Consider the following 17165-nt stretch of genomic DNA (forward strand, 5'->3'; position numbering starts at 1 on the left):
ATACTTGAAAATTGCCAAGGGGGGAAAAAAAGAAAATGGCTGAGGAGAGCACACTGTGTATTTGGATGCGGGGCCCTGTGTGGACCCTGCCTCGACCACAGACATCTCTTCCTGTTCCTGTCCCACCTTCCAAGAGGAAGCACATGTTCTCTCACTTTTCTTCTTCTTTCCTCCTTCTTTTATCAATAAGAGGATGAATGATGGGAACACTTGGGGCTTAAGGCAAAGTCACATACTTCCTTGAAACTGAACATTTCATTTGAGTAAGAGCTTGGGAGTTGAACAGCTGAGCTTCAAATCCCAGTTCTGCCACTTTTTAGTCATGTGACCTAGGCTCTGTGCCCCTCTTCTTCCAATCAGGTTAAATATAAAAGTAAGATCAAAATTAAACATCCAAACACTTATAGATTAAAACTTCAGTTGAATTAAATTCAACTGAATTAGAATTTGCCACACTTTAGTAAGTTATTAATTGTACAAAATCCCATGTTAGCAGATTAGGTATTTATAGATTTGCTAAAGTAGAATAACATCACATAAAAAGTATTTTGATAAGCTTTCTATTATAATCTTGCTAATGGTTTAAACAAAGACTGAGGAATTTCACGTAATCAAAGTAACCTTCATGGCTCTTGGAATATCAGTGATAAATGGGAAGGAAAAGGAAAGAGAGAAGAGAGGGAGAGGGAGCTACAGGGAGATGCACAGAGAGGGGAAAGGAGAAGAGGGGAAAAGAGAGGCTGGAAGGAAAGGAAAAAAAGGGAAGGAGAAGGGAGGGAAAGAGAGGGGAAGGAAAACTATCATCTAGTAATCTGTCATCTGCCGGTTATAGTTTTACTTCATTTTCTTAAGCAGGATATATACACTGTATATGAAACTTCACTTCTGTGATTTCAAGGTACTCCTTGGAAACATTTTTAATTGTGTTTTCTCTCTTTAGATTGTTACTTTTCTTATAGGACGTACTCTGCACAATGGTTTCAGAATTAACTCCTTTCTCTTTTTAAAAAATACAAATTTCATGTGTAAAATTTGGTTCTGCTATTGAAGCAGGAATACAGTTTAAAGTAAACAGGCTTATTAAATTACCTTTATAGATTCAACATTAAATATTAACATGTCAGTAAGATAAAATTTGAACATCAGTATTAGATGAGTTGTCACATGTAATCAAAGGTATAAATTAATAACCCAGTAAACCAAGTAATGGATGTGCATTTAGTAGCATGGTGGAAGGATTTGATGAAAACTGGAGCTATTTTTGTTATCAGAGGAGTGAGCATTCTAAATATTTTTCCAAAGAATAAAATGTTCTCCTTGGTAATAGGATAAGAGCCACTCCAAAGCAAGAAGTTGATCTCATTTGGATGCATTTTATTGGAAACCACTCATCAGAAGTCAATTCCTGCTCCAACTGGGAGAGAACTAAGCAGACTATGCATGTCATCACCAGATTTATTCAAGGATTAATAGTTCCAAAGAACAAGATGCCTTTCAAAATCTTCCTGTAATATTACACCCAAGAGGGACTTGTCCCACCATTCCAGTCCCCTTTGCACATTGAAGGGAAGATAGTGGCTTTTCAAAAGTGTCAGACAAACAGGGCACATGTATAATCCAGTGCATGTTCTAAATCATCTCTCTTGTTTCAGGCCAAGTCACAGCATTCATGGGACCTGCCAAAAAAAAGGTCGCCTATCCTGAGGTGGGTGGCGTAGCAAGAGATGTTTAGAGCATCTCTCACCACTAGGGAAGGCTGCAATGTCCCTGGAAAGATATTGTCTGATTCTGCTACTAATTTGGTTCAAATGACCTTGAAAGGCCAAGGGATTTCTCTAAGTCCTCCACTCCAAATATAAAGGGCTACAAAAATGAGACTGCAGGACAGTGCCTGTGGCCTTCACAAGTAAGAGCTGAGGAGTCAGAAGTGGGGCTGTGAGACTTGCCTGTCTTTTCACCCCAGCAAGATATTAGCTCACCTGCAAATTCATCTTTAAGGTATAGTTTGTTGGAGTTTGTGTTGTCAGGAATGGGAACAGCCCACATCTGGGGCTAGAAACTAAGATAAACTCCTTATTCCTGTGCCTTTGTTGTCCACTTAGACTCATTTCTCCCCACTTTGAACAGCCTACCTTGCATTGGTTTGGGAATAGATTTAGACAGGCTGAGAGTTTTTTTCCTCTCCAATTTCTGTGTCAATAATGCATGAATTTCAAGTTAAAGAGTGTGGGAAAAAACAGAAATTAGTGAGGGGTGAGGAGAAAAAGCAGAAAACTGTACTTGAACAATAAAAATGTTTAAAAAAGAAAGAAATTAGCGTTGATTTCACTGAATAAGACTCTCTTAAGATTAAATAAAACACAAAATATATCTCATGTTGATTGATGAATAACTTAGTCCTAAGGAAACATTCAGTACAGATGCCAGAATTATGGAGGCTCTTTGAAAGCTGATGCAAGAAGGTTAAAATTTAATTTGGGTTTTTTACTTGACTGAATAACCTGGAACTTAAAAAATTAAACTGTGGAATTTAATTTTGTTTTAGTTTACAAACATGACCATTATCTAACCCCATATGATGACATAAGTACATGAGCTTTGCACAAAGTCAAGCTTCAATAAATGTTCTTTGATAAAATCAATATTTACTAAAAGAAAGGTCTAGTACTTTTTAAATGTAAGTTTCATAAGATAAGTTTAAGAATTGCTATTGGAATTATGCCTTTTCCAAATTAGTGATGTCACTGCAAATAAAACTAATTATCTTAATAGATATAAACTCTGTTAAAAATGCCTTTGCTGTGGAGAATACAGATAAATATAACTGTTTGTTTATCATAAAACAGCCCCCTTTTGATAAAAGCCTGTCTAATTATTAATATTTGTTCTTCACATATGGGAAAGGCAACCAGATATCCTCATTTGGAGGTAAAAAAACTAAAATACAAAGCCCCTCTGATGTTGAAGGCAGACTCTTTTCTTGAACTTGATGATGTATTTCCCTATTAGAGCAAGGGAGAACTTTGATGAGCCTCTACTAAACCAGACATCTCAACTCATAGATGAGGAAAGTGAAGCAAAGAATCTGCCAAATTCTAAAAAACAAACTTTCTGAAAAAGTGAGTGAAATTCATAAAAGACCTTTAAACATGTATTTAAGATTAATAATATTATGGTTGAAATAACTATATGCCAAATATTATTCAAAGAAAGTAGGAGAAACAAATTATAATTGGTCATTTAGAATATCTATTGATTGTTAGAACTTGAGCATTTCTTTTTACCTACCTCAAACTATGTGCTTTTTTCCATTAGCATAAGAATGCAATAAAATTGAGGTTAATGTTTATTTGTTTAAATAATGCATTTATATTTGATGCATAACTGGATTAAAATACACATTGTCTGCATATTGCCACTGCCATGATTTGTTTATTCATTAATTCAACAGATATTCTTGAGTGCCAACTATTTTCAGGGTTTGTCTTGGGGTAGCATGTTTGGTTACGTTCTTCTGAGTACAAGACCAGAAGCTGTGCTTGTGCCTTTTCACTAAGAGCCAAATACATTGACAGCCTGGACTTTCTGCCCAGTTGAAGACTGGAAGTATCATTATAGTAGAGGATGTTCTGAGTCAATAAACATTCCAACACTGACATAATTGCAGAGGGTGATATGGAATTATACATTCAATATTTAACAGCACATGGCCTTTGACTTGCAATTATACTTCTAGGAGTTTGTGCTGCACATATACTTGTATATATTAACAAAATGAATGGTTCACTCTGTTTTTTTGTGTGTGTAATAGACCCAAACAGGAATTAATTTAAATGTCTATCAGTGTAAAAATGGGTAAGTATATTATGGTATATCCATAAAAAATGGCAGCTATGAAAAACCATGTGGACTGGTAAGGAGATATTTTCTTAAGTGAAGAAACCAGAATGCAGAACAATATATACAGCATGGTACTATTGGCAAAAAAAAAGTTACATATATATAGGGTGGGGCAAAGTAGGTTTACAGTTGTGACTATGCAAAAGTCTGTTATGCTTGTATTATTTATTAATTATTGTATTATTTTTGTATGGACAATTATAAACCAGCTTTTCCACCATCCTATATATATATATATATATATATATATATATATATATATATACATACACACACATGCTTTCATTAAAAGGGAAAGATAAATAAAACAGCATTAACAATGGATATTTTTGGAAGTATAACTTGCTGCAACAAGAGAGGAGAAAAAAGACTTTTACTATTTGTTTTATATGCTTCAGTACTTTCTGAGATATTTTGCTGTGTACATGTACTACATTTACATTTTTTTTCAAACACAGGTTTTTTAAAAAATATTTTTTAAACTTATTTTTAGAGAGAGGGGAAGAGAAGGAGAAAGAGTGGGGGAGAAACGTCAATGTGTGGCTGCCTTTCATGTGTCCCCTACTGGGGACCTGGCCTGCAACCCAGGCATGTGCCCTGACTGGGAATCGAACCGGTGACCCTTTGCTTCACAGGCCCATGCTCAATCCACTGAGCTATGCCATCCAGGGTCAAGCACAGTTTTAAACAGGTATCTTTGCCAATAGTGTAAAAGTTTGAAATCCATTGGCCAAATTATTTGAGGGATTTTCTAAAGAGAACAATTGAATAAATTATGGCATGCAATAATTTTCATATATATCTCCAAATATATGAACCATCCCCAAAATAAGAAAACAGTACTCAGGGAGGAAAAGGAAAGTGAATGCTATTCTGCCCCATTACTCTTGCTTGCAAGTGTCTTATTTCCCTCAACACCCCTGCCAAGTGTGCCAACTGTGTTTGCTCTCCTTGACAGCCATGCTCACTCCTCCCCCACCCCACTACAACAGTCCTCCCGAACTTGTGCTTAGACTCAGCTGCCCTCACACACCTTGAGTCTCTAAGAAATTAGTCTTTATGAATTGGAATAATTTGGCTTGTTCTTGTAATCAAAATAACCTTCAAATAAAGAGTGGGATAGAAATGTGGGACAACCACTACATGATTTTATTCTTACTCAACAGGGAAATAGAGATGATTAAGGACCCTTCTTTCCAGATATTTAATTAGCTAAAAAGAAGAAAACATTTCTGGAAACAATTATTTTGGAACAATCAGACTGTGGCTAGTGCCAACTGTTTTAAAAGGAATATACAGCCCATTTCTGTTTAGAAAAAAAATAACATTATGATTAGTGAATGTCAAACAGCCAGTGGGCTAGAAGTTTGGGATGCCAGGGGCAGGGGCAAAACAATATTTAAGCCAAATTTTTTTATTTTAACCAGCCAACTTACCTTTCACACATTTTAATGTTTTCCTTTTGATTGAAGTTATTTGGGCGAGACTGGTTAACAGAATTATGCAGGTTTTAGGTGCCCAATTCTACAAAATATCATCTGTACCCTGTATAGTGTATTCAACAACTCAAGTCAAGTCTTTGTTCATCACCATTTATACACCCTATACACTGCTCCACTTCCTTCCACCCCACCTCCCCCTAGCAATCACCACATGGTCTTTCATGTCCATGAGGTTTTTTCTTTTTATTTGTTCAATCCCTTCACCCCCTGGACCCACCATGACAGCTAGCCCCACCTAGCTCTCTGAGTCTATCCCTATTGCTTGTTAGTTCAGTTTGTTCATTACATTCCATATATTAGTTAAATCATACGGTATTTGTCTTTCTCTGACTGGCTTACTTCACTTAGCATAATACTCTCCAGGTCCATTCATGCTTTTTCAAAGGGTAAGATGTTTTTTATGGCTGAGTAGTATTCCATTTGTGTAAATGTACCACCACTTTTTTATTCACTCATCTACTGATGGACACTTGGGCTGCTTCCAAATCTTGGCTGTTATATATAACATTGCAATAAACATAGGGGTGCATATATTCTTTTGAGTTAGTTTCAGGTTTCTTCAGATAAATTCCCAGAAGTGGAATCACTGGGTCATAAGGCAGTTCCATTTTTAATTTTTTGAGGTAATTCCATGCCGTGGTCCGGCCGCAGCAGGGTCCAGGGATTCCTGAAAGGTGGGTAAGATGTTGGCTATGGGTAACAGATGACAACACGCCTCAAAGGACAGTGAAGCTCTGTTCTGTTTATTGCAACTACAAGCAGGTTTTTATATTTTTATTTTTGGTAGTGATTAACATTTACAGGTGCATAGCATGATCAGTTAGGCAGAAAAAATCAATACAAAGGTAACCAGGAAAAGTATGAAAGTTCCCATAGTTTCAGTTATGTTAAACAAAAGTTGTTTTGACCAGGAGAACCATTAATCAGACAATTTGAAATAGTCCTATGTACAGAGTTTGAATATCTTATTGTTTATTAAAATTCTCAGAGTTTGATATGGGGCAAAAGTATGCTAGACCGAGCAGAGGTTAGGAAACTCATTATAAGCCTTTGTGATGTCTGACTTAGCTATCTATCTTTATGTCTAAAATATTTTTCTGTGTACTATAAACTCTATCTCCCTAGTAACTGTGTTTTACATGCTTAATAGCTAACTAGCTTCTGCTATTTCTTTGCCTGTCTAATTCTAATAGATATATATCCCTATTCAAGGTAAACGAGGGGCTGTTATTCCAACAACTTTAGACATTCAGGGGCTATTTCATTAGAGGGGATTTGCCTCGGGACTTATGTAAGGGGGCTGCCTTGGGTATTCCAGGCCCCATACTAGCTGATATCATCTTATCCTACAGTTGCTTAATCAGGTCAGGGAAGGAAGTGTTATTTCCCCTGAATTCACTGGACATCATGGGCCCTTCCTCCTTTGGGGCCTCAGAGGAGGTGTTATTTTGGGGAAAGGCCAAGGTGATATTGTTCTCAGCCTGACCTAGTTGCTGTTCAGCTCTGAGAATGGTCAGCATTTCTAGGAGATTCCAAATTATCAGAAAGGTAAAGGTTAGAATACCAAGAGACAACAAGATTAAAATCAACACCACATATCTATTCATGCCACGTCCGCCAGGACAGAACACGCTTCTTTGAAGTCGTCCTCCCCATGCTCGGACTTTGTCAGACAGCATGGTTGGCGGAGCTGGATGTGGCAATTCCATAATGCTTTCCACAGTTGCTATACCAGCCTGCATTCCCACCAACAGTGCACTAGGATTCCCTTTTCTCCGCATCCTCGCCAGCACTTGTTATTTGTTGATTTATTAATGATGGCCATTCTGATGACTGTGAGGTGATATTTCATTGCGGTTTTAATTTGCATCTCTCTGATGGCTAGTACTGTCGAGAATTTTTTTGTATGTGTATGGGCTGTCCATATATCTTTGGAGAATTTTCTCTTCAGGTCCTTTGCTCATTTTCTAGATGGATTGTTTGGTTTTTTGGTGTTGAGTTTTTTAAGTTCTTCATAAATTTCTGATATTAACTCTTTATATATTTTAATAGGAATAGAGTATAAAATTTGCTAAAGAAGTTACCACTTTTTTTGAGTACTGAACTATTTTATTTATTTTTTATTTTTAAAATATACTTTATTGATTATACCATTACAGTTGTTCTATTCCCCCCCTTCAATCCCCTCCACCCGCACCCTCCCTCCCCCAACATTCTCCCCCCCTTAGTTTATAACCACGTGTCTCAAGTTCTTTGGATTCTATATTTCCCCCACTATTCTCGCCCTCCCCCTATCTATTTTCTACCTACCATCTATGCTATTTTCTGTGCCTTATCCCCCCTTCTCCCCCTCCCACCCCCCTGTTTCTAACCCTCCATGTGTTCTTCATTTCTATGGTTCCACTCCTGATCTCGCTGTCCACTTGGTTTGCTTTTGTTTTAGGTGTGGTTGTTAATAACTGTGTGTTTGCTGTCCTTTCACTGTTCATATTTTTCATCTTCTTTTTCTTAGATAAGTCCCTTTAGCATTTCATATAATAAGGGTTTGGTGATGATGAACTCCTTGAACTTGACCTTATCTGAGAAGCACTTTATCTGTCTTTCCATTCTAAATGAAAGCTTTGCTGGATAAAGCAATCTTGGCTGTAGGTCTTTGGATTTCATGACTTGGAATACTTCTTTCCAGCCCCTTCTTGCCTGTAAGGTCTCTTTTGAGAAATCCGCTGACAGTCTGATGGGTACTCCTTTGTAGGTGACTGTCCCCTTATCCCTTGATGCTTCTAGGATTCTCTCCTTCATTTTGGTCTTGGCTAATGTAATTATGATGTGCCTTGGTGTGTTCCTTCTTGGGTCCAACTTCTTTGGCACTCTCTGAGCTTCCTGGATTTCCTGGAAGTCTATTTCCTTTGCCAGACTGGGGAAGTTCTCCTTTATTATTTGTTCAAATACGTTTTCCACTCGTGGCTGTTTCTTTCCCCCTTCTGGTACCCCTATAATTCGGATGTTGGAACGTTTAAAGATGTCCTGGAGGTTCCTAAGCCTCTCCTCATTTTTTTGAATTCTCATTTCTTCATTCCTTTCTGGTGGGATGTTTTGTTCTTCCTTCTGGTCCATTCCATTGATTTGAGTCCCCGTTTCCTTTCCATCACTATTGGTTTCCTGTGCATCTCCCTTCATTTCAATTAGTTTAGCCTTCATATGTTCCTCTAATTTGTGACTTTGTTCCTCTAATTTGTGACTATAATCTACCAGTTCTGTGAGCATCCTGATAAATAGTGTCCTGAATTGTGCTTCTGAGAGGCTGGCAATTTCTCGGTCGCTTAGAGTTATTGGCTCTGGGACTTTGAGTTCTTCTTGCGCCATCTTTCGGGTTGTTCGAGCCTGTTCCATAGCAGGATCAGAGCCCTAAAGTGTTCACTAGAACAGGGCAACTAAGTCGCTGGGTTGTGAGGTTGTATGTGGGGGCAGGGTCAAAGAGGGACTATGGCATCCTGTCCGCCGCCTGCCGCCATGGCCCTCATCGGTGCCGCAGTTGCTGCCGTCACCGGGCCCACGCGTTTCGTCCCACTGCACGCGAGTGTGCCACTGCCATCAGCCCTCGCCCCCTGGGGCCTGTGTGGTCTGTCTCACTGTGCACAAATATGGGCCCGCAGTCTGCCCCGCACCCCAACTGGTTCCCGTCTGCCTGCGCGCCTGGGTCGGGGGCCCTGTCCTGCCCAACCCTGCTCGCTGCTGGCTCTGCCCCTCTTACCATCCCCGTTGAACGGTTAGATGTAGTCGGACTTCCGTATAATTCAATTTTCTGTCCTTTGGTTGTGTCTTTGTTTCTCCAAACCTTTGTTGTATTCAAACTTGGTTGTGGGAGAAGGCACAGTGTTTCCACCTATGCCTCCATCTTGGCGGAAGTCCTAGAAGTTACCACTTTTAATTCAAAATTTATTGCACCCATTTTGACTGACTAGATGAATGGTATCAGCATGAAAGAATCATAGGTGTTTTGTTCACTAGACAAGCAAGTCTATGACACCTTGTGTGAAGGACATCAGATGAAGTAAGGCCTTGCCCCATTGTAGTTTAGAATCTAGCTGAAGGAACAACAGTATGTGATCAAAATCAAGGAGAATGGAGACCTGGCTCCTGGCTCCAACCTAGCCAGGCATGGAGGCTCTGTGTTTCAATGGAGCTGGGAGATGCAGACCCAGGTGCTCCTCTGTGTGTGGCAGGATGGCCCAACCTCAACTAGGTAACTAGACATCGAATGAAACAGCCTGGGTATTAATAATATAAACCTACAGTGCTTAGCAGTGACCTAGGAGAGAGAAGATAAACTCTGTTTGCTTTTGCTTTGCAGTGTTTCATTTAACACTGTCTGTCCTAGTGTATGTTTCTCCTGGAATCTAAGGCAAAGCTACCTGATCCATGGGGAACTCAGAGGTTTTCCCTATTAGTCCGTGTAGAAATCAAAAACTGCTGACTAAAAAGGACAAATCTGGCCAACATGTATGTTTTTATGGTCCATACAGTGCTTTAAAATGTCTTAAATTCATTATCAACAATTGAAAAATAAGAGGAACATTTTTAAAAATCAAAATTTCCAGCTTCTCTTGGAAACTTCAATATCTGCTCCACTGGCAAAAATCAGTGGGAGTTGAGTGGCAGTGCTTCCTCACAATGGGACATGTGTACCAGAGCTTGCCACAGAGCTTTCTGAATATACCTGGACCCCCACAGGCTTCTGAGTCTGTGGCCCTCGATTGGTAGGTAATCAATATTTTGGCTGTAAATTAGACAGCCCATAATTTTATTAATTACTTAGTGTGTCAGGTGATAAACTTTTCCTATAGTGGATTTTTTAATGAAAAACTTATTAATTATGTGAAAGCAAATATTGTTTCATTTTACAGATGAGAAAACAGAGACTTAGCTCAAGTACTTGCTCATATGGAAAGTAGAGATTTCCTAACTCCTAGTCCAGGGCTCTTTCCATGACACAGGCTGAGCTCAATGATGCTGCTGGCTTCAGGACAGGATATCTCTCTGTTCACTGAAAATATTCTTCAGTGAAAGACTGAGCCATGATTCATAACTGTCAATAGTGTCAGGAAGATGTATATGTTCTTGTATACAGGTTTGTTTTACTTTTTATTTTGAGATTATTTTAGCTGTAGACAAACTTGTAAATCTGCCACTCAATTTTCTCTAATGTTAGTATCTTACATAACCAAGGACATTTGTCAAAACTATAAAATTAACATTGCCACAATAAAATTAACTGCAGAATTTATTCATATTCTTTCAATTTTTCCACTTGTGTCCTTTTCTGTTCTAGGATTTAATCCAGGATGTACACACACACACACACACACACACACACACACGTCTGATCTGTTTGATCAGTACTAATTAGATATTTTGTAGTATGTCTTTGAATTTAATTTTTTTGGGCAGTTTTCTAATGAATATACTGAAGTTTGTGGAGTTTGAGGAAGTACACCACAGAGGCAATGTGCCCATCTGTCACATCATATCAAGGGACATGTGATATCAACATTGCTTATTACCAGTGATGTGAACCTTGAGTACATGGTTGAGGTGGTGTCTGTTTCTCCACTAAAGTTATTGTTTTCCCATCAGTAGTCAGGTCATCCCAGATGCAAAGAGAGGGGAATTCAGGCCCACCTGCAAGGGAGGCAGGGAGAGCAATCAAGCATTTTGTGGTCATATTTATAAATATAGCAGTAATTAGTAATTTTAGAGGGATATTTTTGAAGCCGAGCAAATATTCTGTTTCTCCTTAAAATTTATCCACTAACTTTATTATTCCATCAGTGGATCTTGCCTATAGCAATTATAACTGTGATATTCTCATGGTGATTTTCTATTCTCTTCATTTCTTTTCTATTCTCTTCATTTCTCTCATTTATTTGTCAGAATGGCTCTGGAAAGAATAGTTGTTCCTCTCCTTCATGAATTCATTTCATTAATTTATATTAGTTTGGATTCATTCTTTGGGTTGTAACTAATATCATGTTATTTATTTTGCTGCTCAAATTTTGCCCAGTTTTGACTATCAAGAATTTTTTCAAGGTTGTTCCTTTGTCTTTTTGCAATGCCCCCCACCTATATCATAAGTTTTCCTTACTGTTAGCATTACAAAATGCTCACTACAAAGAATTTTAAAATGTAAAGAGTATTCAAGGTTTATTTACAGTCTGTAGACTGTGTAAGAGGATGGGGGTGCATGGAATAACTGTAAAAAAAACAAGGTAAATAGCAATTTTTCTCTTGAAAAGAGAGAAAAGTAATTTTTATTTTTTATGTTAAAAGTTTCAAGATTATGAAATATTACAAGAATAAAAATTCTCATATACTGTTCACCCAAATACACACATCACCTACATATTCTCTATGAACTATTTGAAAATAAGCTGACTCATCATGAGCCTTCACCTCAACATACTTCATTGTGAATGTCCTAAGAACACAGTCATTCTCTTCCATTATTACAGCATAGTCGTCAACTTCAGGAAGTTTAATGCAGATAAAATCCTGCTATTGTCCATATTCTAAGTTTGTATATTGATTCAATATTGACCTATAAAGCATTTTGAAATTTAATTTTTGAGCCATTCAAGTAACTAGATTGAAATTTATAGTCTTATTGATCCTCATCCCCAGCTCGGTGCCCAGAGCTTCTGTCCTCTACAAAGGTGCTGACTGATCTGGTGAGCAAGTCCCCTAGATCAAGCTCATAGGACTGAAAGTGTCAGTTGGATGTGAGTGGGTCCAAGCAATGACCTGGCAGAGCTTTTGGGGTAATTATGTTTTTTGATGACAGATACTAATTAGTTATTTTTTCTAGGGTAGGTAAACTCTCCCCTAAATGAGTGAAGAAAGTGGTTCAAACTGTGGGAGGTGATGACAGGACCTTTGGAATCAGATATCATAGGTTCATAGCTCAGCACCAGCGTTTACTCGTTCTGTGATTTTGACAAGAATTTGAATTTTCTAAGCCTGGCTTCTTGTCTGGTAACTGAGAAAATAATACACCTTACTTCCCAGATGTATTGATATCACTAAGTGAGGTAATTCTCAAGATCTCATTGACAACTGCAAAAAAAGATTCATTGTTCACTGTTACTTAGGTGTATTGTCAGTACCAGATGAGTGAACAGACCAGGGCCTGTGAAGTCAGGAGGTCTGAACTAGATTCCTGGCTCTCTCCAGTGTTACCTTGGAAATTGAGGGACACTCACTTAAGTTCACAGATTCAATCGTTCATTCACAAATACAGGAATAATAAAAACTAACACAATACATTGAGAATTAAATGAGATAACATTTAGGACTGTACTCCATGCAGTTTGCTATGAATATAGATGATGATGGTGATGATGAGGATGATGATGAGCCAGAGATTATGTTAAACACCTCAGACGCTAATATTATTTAACTCACATAAAAATCCATTTTTAATATGATAAATGTAAGCTTTAGAAATGATATAGAAGTTTTCCAAGGTCACCTTACTTCCCCGAATGCCATTTTATTGTCCCTGCACCTTTTCCTAACACTGAAATATCAAATTGCAGGAAAATCTGAGATAGCTTTGAAGCATATCAGTTGGAGGTGAAACTGTGGACGGGGACTCAAGACTTAAATTGAAATAGCCCTACTGAATTTTGGAGGAAAGATTAAGAAGAAAATGTTTTCTAAAAAGATGCTAAACTGAGAAGCACTTTCACATAATGCTCCTTCTTCCATCTGTGAAGGAGACATATGATCTGACCTATAAGTGGAACCTAATCAACAAAACAAACAAGTGAACAAAATAGAACCAGAGACATGGAAATGAAGAACTAACTGATGGTAAACAGAGATGGGGAGGGGGATAACAGGAGAAAGAAGAGGAAGGGAGGGGTCAAGGAACTCGTATAAAGGACCCAAGGACAAACACAACAGTGGAGGGTGGGGAGGACTCAATGTGGGAGGTAGGGAGTGGGTAAGGCAGAAGAGAGTAGTAGGGGGGAAATGGGGACAACTGTAATTGAACAACAATAAATTTTTCTTAAAATGCAAATGCTAAAAAACTCCATTTTAATCTCTGTCCAGTAGGGCCCAAAGGTGGGATGAGGGGAAAAACCTATCAAAACCCATTAAAAGTTGTAGTCATATTAGCAACTGGACCTAAGAACATTATTCCTTAAGGTATTTTTATTGCAGGTGACAAAGAACACCTGAGGAAAAAAATGAAGAGATAGCCATATCCCCAGGCACATGCAGAGGCAAAATTGCCAGTGATGAAATGGGCATTTGTATAGGATGGTGAGGAGGGTGCAATTTACAAAGTGGTGGTGTAGGAGGAGTCAGTGCCTTATGTGCATTATGTTTGTATGTGTCTTTATCATGACATATGTAAAACTGATCATAGTGTGCACCTCTGACAAAAGGTATTAAAGAGGGGAAAAGGAAGTTTGTCTTAATGTAATAAGTACAGAATAATCTTGAAAAAAAGTTAATTTAGTTCAGCCTTGATAAAGAATTAATGATTTTCACATTGCTCAGAACAAATTTAACCAGGAGGTTTGCTTCTTGAGTTACCCTTCTCTTTCCATGAGTGACATCTTTTCTGCTGGTTGGCCATTGTATGACACTAATAAGCACAGGTTTTGGTGTTTGGCAGGTTTTTTTGAATACTTAACTCCATCACTTGCAATGGCTTGCCTTTTTGTACTTTCTTTGACAACAGTGGAGAAGAGTAGGGTTGTGAGAAATGAACGTGAGTTCTGAGGCACTTTGAAGAATGCAGACATTCAGTATGTACTCAATAAAGAGCATAAAAATAAAGCAGATATCACAGACCAGCAGCCCACCAGCCAGGAGGTGAAGGCATGCCAGAAGGTTTTATCTGGCTCCTTAGTGAAAACAGTCCTGCTTCATATCTGAACTCACTTTTACCTCTTGGTGTCACCCCAGGACAAGGAATCAGTTGCTAATACCAATGCATTTTACCCTATTGTCTATCTCAAAGAAGAGAAACATTTCTCTGTACCCATGTTTTTATTAAAATTGGAGAAACAAAAAATAGGTATAGTGAATCTGATAAATATTTTTTACATTCAGCTTTTTAAAAATTTTTATTTATTTACATTTAGAGAGAGACATGAAGGGAGGGAGAAAGGGAGAGAAACATCAATGTGTGGTTGCCTCTTACATGGCCCCCACTGGGGGACTTGGCCTGCCACCTAGGCATGTGCCCTGACTGGGAATTGAACCAGTGACCCTTTGGTTATCAGCCTGTGCTCAATCCACTGAGCTACACCAGCCAGGGCCTGATAAATATTTTAAAGGGGGAGAAGCAGATAATATTCCTAAGTGTCATGAAAATATCCAGAAAAACTCACTCGTGGACTTCTACCCACTACAGTTATTTAAACTTGCTGCTTGTGAGTTTTGAGCCATTGAGGATGAAGAAAAATGAAACTACCTGAGTATCAATAAAAAGAAATTATTCAATATTCTTAGAGTATCTCAGGATTAGAAGAAAATAAAATGGCAACAAAAGCACACAAGATCACCTGAGAAGTCTGTTTCCCTCCAATCTGCACACACTATCGGATGAAATTAGCAAATTGAGCCCTGGCTGGTGTGACTCAGTGGACTGAACACGGGCCTGTGGAGCAAAGGGTCACCGGTTTGATTCCCAGTCAGGGAACATGCCTGGGGTGCAGGCCAGTCCCCAGTAGGGGACACATGTGAGGCAACCAAACATTGATGTTTCTCTTCCATTCTTTCTCCTTCCCTTCCTCCTCTCTAAAAATAAATAAAAAAATATTTTAAAAAATGGTTCCTTTAGAAATTAGCAAATTGAAATTTAGAAGAAATGAATGTAAAAATCTAAACTTGGATTTATTTAAAAAGTTGCATAAGAATAGAATGGAAACACCTAATTTTGAAAATTTCCTCAGTAAAAAGTAATATTTGATTTCAAAGATCTTTAAGTGATTCTGGAGGTTTGGGGTACCTGATTGGTTTACATGTCTGCATATTCTGTAGAATTTCTTATTTCTGTGACTAGAAAAGCACCATCGATCTGTGTCACAGGAGATCACAGTGACTTTCCTTCTTCCTGACCCCACTGAAAGAATGACTGGGGAAAATCATTGAGAGCCTTGTTGCTCTTATTCAGGGCAATGTTGGATGCAGCATGCAGATGATTTTCTCTGTGTGAAGCACATGCAGACACAGAGTAACAGTTAATACCCCTAAGGAAAACTTAGACATCTTTTATTTCCTGCTCCTTGCTTTATTTTGATATTTTTCTAAAATTGCTATCGATTTTGTTTCTTGAGGGTAAAAATTAGATGATCCCAGCTACTACCATGCTGCTGACAATGAGCACAGTAAAAGCAGCAACAAATGAAAAGCAAGTAAAAGATAAAGGGGGGAGAGGATGGTATAGCCCGTCTAAATCAGAATGCATGTCCTCTTGTAGAAGTTCTTACAAGTTGTCATGATGTTAGATGCTGAAGTTCATGTTTCCCAGCAGTTTCCAGCAAAACAAGTGGTTGGACTGTGAAATAACATGGGTGGGGGGAGGGAGTGGATGGAGTCCAGGCTTTAGCAGAGTGGCAACTGTCAACTTTAGTAAGATAATCACTTCTTAAAGATGTTGGGCATCATTCAGTGAATGTGCTTCTAGGTCTGAACACAATGATCCTCAAATATAAATCCTAAATGATGTAAGGGTGAAACTCATCACCAAGAGCTTTTGCTAAAGGTTTCTCTGTACACAGTCCAACACTGGAACTTGGACAAGAAAGGAAGCATCTTATCCCTGAGATTGAAGGCTTTATAGTCTTGTCAACCCAACAACAGAGATAAATAAACCTTAAATATGGACTGAGTCAATAAGGAACAAAGCATTTAATATGATGTATAAACTAAAGACAGTGAGAACTTAAGTGGTGATTCCATGGTAAGGGAAGGGACAACAGACTGTGAGCTCCATTATAGAGGAGCTCCCTTGTTCTTATAGAACAAGCATTTGCTGTGTTTGTGTATGAACATTCAGGGAATGAATGGAAGTGTGTGGGGCATTTTCCTCTATACTACCACATTTAATCATCACTTCATAGATGATAAAACTTGGGCTCAGAGCACAGGAAGAGTTTATTGACCGAAGTCACAATAGTGGCAACAATCTTGTAATCTTTTTCAGCTCCCTGGCCATCCTGGTTATTAGGGAACAGCTTCCAGGTTGGTGAGTGAGATGGGGACTGCAGTTGTGCTTGGCAGGCAGGACAGCTGTGTTTACATGTCCCCTAGGGGGTGAAGTGAGTCCTGGTGTAGAATTCCAACTCCAGTTGCTGCTGGGATGACAACATGAGTGAGTCTGGCCAGTGGAGGATGGGGGAAGCGGTTTTCACATGCTCACGTACAGAGTCGAGAAAGCGGCTGTTCAGAGAGGCTAGGCAGCATGGAGGGAGGCAGATAGAAAGTGACATTGTTCAGGGTTCCCTGCAGGTAGAGCACCAGAGGAGGTTTTGAGAAAAGCTAAGGAATAGGACAGAAGGGCAAATCTGCAGATAGAGAATGCATCCTTTAAGAGACGCAACCAAGATGCCCTCAGACTGCAACTAGCTGAAAGCCATCTTTTCTTTTTCAGCATGTACAAGGTTTGACCCTTTCTTGAATGGATGTCTGGAAGCAGAGAGTGTGATCTGCAGATGACTGTGGTGCCCACTGTTCCCTGTTGCTCAG

At 38.7% G+C, this 17165-nt stretch overlaps 1 protein-coding gene across 1 annotated transcript in view; it reads left to right on the forward strand.

Annotated features, from left to right (window-relative positions):
- The first annotated feature begins 1901 nt into the window (after positions 1-1901).
- Positions 1902-17165, forward strand: part of FAM240B (family with sequence similarity 240 member B) — a 43282-nt gene continuing 28018 nt past the window's right edge. The window contains exon 1 of the mRNA XM_037056169.1: positions 1902-1998. The gene's annotated coding sequence lies outside the window, so the exon portion shown is untranslated. The remainder of the gene's footprint in view (positions 1999-17165) is intronic.

This window comes from Sturnira hondurensis, unplaced genomic scaffold, assembly GCF_014824575.4.
Source record: "Sturnira hondurensis isolate 20B ecotype Veracruz unplaced genomic scaffold, ASM1482457v3 Scaffold0008860, whole genome shotgun sequence".
Taxonomy (NCBI): domain Eukaryota; kingdom Metazoa; phylum Chordata; class Mammalia; order Chiroptera; family Phyllostomidae; genus Sturnira; species Sturnira hondurensis.